This window comes from Camponotus vicinus, unplaced genomic scaffold (genome assembly GCF_025532165.1).
Source record: "Camponotus vicinus isolate PSW18456_S1 unplaced genomic scaffold, iyCamVici1.0 SCAF_1, whole genome shotgun sequence".
In the NCBI taxonomy this organism is placed as follows: domain Eukaryota; kingdom Metazoa; phylum Arthropoda; class Insecta; order Hymenoptera; family Formicidae; genus Camponotus; species Camponotus vicinus.
Window position 1 is genome coordinate 2,780,735 of NW_028141945.1, and position 5,289 is coordinate 2,786,023.

The 5,289-nt window shown below is 28.6% G+C and overlaps 1 long non-coding RNA gene across 1 annotated transcript; it reads right to left on the reverse strand.

The window, feature by feature from the left end:
* Window positions 1–3,540: 3,540 nt before the first annotated feature.
* On the reverse strand, window positions 3,541–4,955 carry LOC145959574 (uncharacterized). The gene is made up of 3 exons (XR_014435088.1): window positions 4,814–4,955; window positions 4,148–4,459; window positions 3,541–3,946 (listed from the first exon to the last, which is right to left on the reverse strand). It is a non-coding gene; the product is annotated as an uncharacterized LOC145959574 (long non-coding RNA).
* Between the last annotated feature and the right edge of the window lie 334 nt (window positions 4,956–5,289).

Genomic DNA, 5,289 nt, shown 5'->3' on the forward strand with positions numbered 1-5,289 from the left:
GTAACTTTTACTTTTTCTAACAATATAGCTTTTGTGTTAATTTTGCGTGGTAAAAATTAACTATCCGTTAAAAAATAAAAATCTTTAAAATCTTTATATTGAAAAAGAAATGCAGAAAATTACAAAACTAAAAGCAATAAAATAAAGTTAATAATAAGACAAATATAATGTATCATAAAATAATTAAACTGGAAAATTATTACAAAATTTTGTATGATATTATAATAATTTCTTCTTTATATTTTTTTACATAATTATCTGTCATGTAAGAACTATTTAATTACTTATATAATTAAAAAGAAAAATATTTTTGTCTCATAATCCAATTCTCTCATAATAAAACACAGAAATTCTTGAATACCGCAAGGCGTTTCGGTATCACAAGAAGAATCCTATTGTTTTATTTTATTTCGTTTTACGTGCAAGCGATTGAGAAGACGAACTTTCATGCAAAAGCTCGCACACGGATGATAATTCGAAATGGATGGCCGTGAGCCGCGAGCAGAAAGGAAAAAAGAAGCGAACAAGAAATATACTCTCCTCCTAACGCTAGGAGGGAAAGGGATGAATCCTTTATATTCTCCTAGCGAGGCACCGAAGTCTGTCCAAATGAAGTGTTGAAGAGCTCTGCCAACATGAATGTGAGCGGGTAAAAGTAACACGCGCTTTGAATTGTACGACTACAAAGAGCCACCACCGGGCTAATTTGTCTGAATGAGCGAGCGGTGGACTATGGGGGTACTACGGGGGTTGGACCAGAAACGGGGGTCGGATCTAATTCTGGATAAACACCCTTTCATTATTTCCGGGCTGCGCCAGAGTCTACCGTTTCGACGATCCACCGCGCCTTTGGCCTTTGTTCTCCGCGCGTTGTCTTGCGAGGGCTGGACTTGCATCTACCATCAGAAACCCATCAGGAAGTGATCTTCCCACGCTGTGCAATCATGTCGTTAAATGTTCTCTTCCTTTTATTGCTGTTAATTGATCAGAAAATATGCTAACTTCGAGTACATTACATTTGAATATATACATTAGAACACTCTGATGACATTGTTCTAATTTCTTGTTGGAATACATAATCGTTTAAGAAAATATTTGAAATATCCAATTTTAAACTTTTAATTGCAATCTAATTGGGAGAACATACAATTACATTTCTAAAAATACTAATTATTTTTTTAAGCGGCAAGATTATAAATTCAATTTTTATGCGAGAGAGATAAAATTCTTATAAAATTCTGTGTTTAAATATTAAATATAATTTATGTTAAGAAATATATGTAAAAGTTTTTGTAAAATTTTCTTGTAAAAAAAATTATTTCTTTTTTTTATTATTTATTGCTTTTTATAATTGCTTTTTATTATTTTATTGCTTTTTATAATTTTATAATTTTTTGAAAGAGAAAATAGTATTTATAATTAATTGTTATTATCTGTATTTCATTGAAAAATCTGGCATTATTGACACACAAGATAACTTTCAATTGCATTACAAATGTGGAAACATTTTCGGATTAAGGACAGCGATAATTCCTATTCATCGGATTAAAGGACGAATTATATGGCGATCTCTATAACGCAAAGTTTCAGATATTCCGAGTTGCAGAATTACACACAAACAGATACAGCGCTCGTGTATACTCGCACATTCACGATATATAAATCGACTGATTTAATTAACATGGATCGTAGCAGGCCGGTCGTACGCGTTTAATGATGAGAGTGGCTGCCGGTTCAACCATGTTTCCTGTTGCTCCATGTCTCTAATAAACAAACTCCTACCTTAGCGGTACTATGCAACGACACAAATACTAACAACTAACAATTTCTCATAGAAATCTTATTGATGTTAAATTTTATTTTTATTTTCTAAATAAAAATTCGTACAAGAATAAAATAAGAAATATATAATATTCGAAATAATTTTGTATTTGGAGAGAAATCTCAAATTCAATGTAGTAAATTTTTAATTTCAATAAATAATGCATTAAATTTTCTAAATATTTGATACTTAGAATTAAAAAATATATATTAAAAATAGTTGATCATAAAAATTTTATTAATTTTGATTTTTACAACAAACTTTTTTTAGAAGCATGAAGTTTTAAAACTATAGTTAATTTTGAAAAATAAATAAAATTTTGTTCTTATCACGTTATACAGGGTGTTTCATAAGTGGTGGGTAAAATTTCAGGAATGGATTCCTTATGCTTAGAGAAGAAAAAAAAGGTAATCAACATAGGTCCGGAAATGATTAGTTTTTGAGTTATTAAGATTTTGGACAATTAGAGGAAATGTATGGAATTGTAAACAAGAATAAGAATAATACACCGCGCTAACGTAAACATAGGCCGCCGAACTTGAAAAACATTGTTGATGCCTGTAAAAGGACTACTAAGACGAGAAATGAGACAAAATTTTGTATTACAAAAATCTTAATAATTCAAAAACTAATCATTTCCGGACCTATGATGATTAACTTTTTTTTCTTCTCTAAGTATGAAGAATTCATTCCTGAAATTTTGCCCATCACTTATGAAACACCCTGTATATTGCTGACATAGAAAATTACATTAAAATAATTTTTTTCATCTTTAATCTAAATTTTTTGAAAAATTATTACATAATAGAATATTTGAGAGCTAAGATTATTTCCGATGTAAAAACATTACAAGAAATTATAAAACTACTCTTTTCTTCTCATCTTCTTCATTATTCTTTCGTTTTACAATATGTAACAATTAAGAGATTTAGCTTAAAATAATGAGATTAAAGTTTAAAATAATTTGTAAAAAAATAAACTAAAATTTTAATTATAAATAATTATTTTTGATACATAATTGATTTCTTTTAAAAAATAAGTTTCAAAATCAATGACTGATGTAAAAAACACATAGTTGTTTTTAAGAAAAAATATGGAATTGTTAATTGCAAATTACATATTATTTCTTCAAAACAACTATGTGTTTTCTTTACACCAATTGATTCCTCTCATTATTTTGTACGTAAAAGTATTAAGGTAAGATAATCGAGAAATGAATATTTTACAAGATATTTTACGGTTTATGTAAAATTAAGAAATTATTTCAAGCCTCATAACTCAAAAAGTACTTAACGAAAAGGTACTTAATTATAGTGTTTTGGAAAGCTCTCGAGATAAGCTACAAGAATATGCAATGACAAATAGTAGGTTCCATTTAAGAAATTGAAGATCACCTTCATGTGACCTTCAAATAACTCTTCAAGGTCAAACCAATGATATCATCTTATAGCCCCCTCGAAACCATACAACTTTTGTCTGAAACATTTTTGTTTGCTGGGCTTAGTTTTTGAGATATTTTACTGTCCAAGTTAAAATGGGACACCCTGAATATATACAATATATATATATATATATATATATATATATATATATATATATATATATATATGTATGTACATATGTATGTATGTGTACCGAATACTTTTAAAAAATGATTTTTGAAATCAATAACAGATCATGACATATGTAATATCTGAGAGATGTTAAATATAATATAATGTAATAAATTTTTTAATAGCTATTAATAGTATGAAAAATAGCCGAAAATATATCTTTGTCGATGTTTGATACATTATGTTGAAATACATAATAAATAAACAATATATTTGTAAAACTGTAGATGTATTGTAATTATAATTTCATGTTATATTACTTAATGTTACGTCAAAAAGCAAATTATTACTCATCAAAGCGTAAAATTTTTCCATTTCCTTACTTTTAAATATATTTTCGAGTTCAGTAGGGCCATCATATTCAGCAATTTTATCAAAATCCGTTGACTGAGAACTGTTTAACTCAGAATCTTCAAGATATAGTGATATATAGTCATTTTCATTGCCAAATTGATAATTATTGCGTATTAGTTATTTGTAGCTGCTTTTAGGAATGTCTATAGCACTTTGCCTAGAACGTAAAAACTGTTTGTTAACCTGTTTGATCTTAATATTCATAATCTTTGTGATAAAGATATATTAAATATCTTGAATTTGATGATTTTACTTATTATATATAATTTTATTCATTATGTACACAAAAATATATATGAATAATAGAATGAAAAGAGATAAAATAATAATATTCGATTTATCGCCGTTTCTCTCTTACCCCGTTTATTTGAATTCCAAAGGTACATCGACTTTATGAGTGATCAAATGTTTCATTAAAGAGAAATAATTCCTTGGAAAAACTTGATGGTAATGTCGGCACGATATTGTACAATCACAATTTAGTATAACATCATTACTATGTATTATCCAGTTTCGATGTTCTCTCGCTGTATTTCCATCAATTCTATGTTTAATTCTTAAATGTGCTTTCATTCGTTTTGTAGCGATGTAAGTTATATTATATATTTTATGACAACTATCACATTGTACTTCATCGTCTAGTATTACAGAAAAGGAGTGTTTGCTTCCCCTGTTTTGGAAATTTTTTAAGTGCCGTTTGAGTGCCACGAACTTTTGTAGAAACTCGATCGAAAAATGCCAAGCGGCGCGATAGCGCTTGTCTTCTAATTCTGAGTCGAAAAAAGCTAAGCGGCCAGCCTTGTTTATAATATTAAAAAATGTACACTTGCAGAGTGTTGTATTGCTTCAATTTCGTTTTAATTTGCCTACGACCAAACGGTAACAGTAAAGACACGCATCGACAAAAACCGAACATGCAATTACTGTGAATTTACAAATTGATGCGCTGGCACTTTTAAGCACTGGATAGAAGAAGCGCGATCACGCCGCTTGACACTGAAACGGATAATAATGTTATAAATACCATTATGTGTCCTTATATGATTTTTTATATTGGAATAGCATGTCTCAAGAGAATAATATTTATTACAAAAATTGCACGTTGCACCTGGAACGATTTTTGTAAAATACGGCCATACATAGCAAGCCATAATATTCGTGTTGTATCAGAGACTGTATATGACTAAATTCAAACGAAGAATAATTTCAACGAAAAACATAGAAGTTAATAAAGGAAACAGAGAAAGGTCATGAAAAAATGTCTTTGTATAAATGTAAATATTGATACACAATTTAAATCTGCCTAACTAATTTTACGATTAGTTGCTTATTCACTGCTGGTAATCTCATTGTTTATAGGAAAAAATTACAGAAAGAGAAATTAAATCATAAATATTAAAATATAAGTATGAATATCAAAAATTACTAATCGTTGCAAGATAGATCTGTCTGTGAATCTGTATCTGTGAATTAGCAATAATTACTTCTATCAAAATAGGT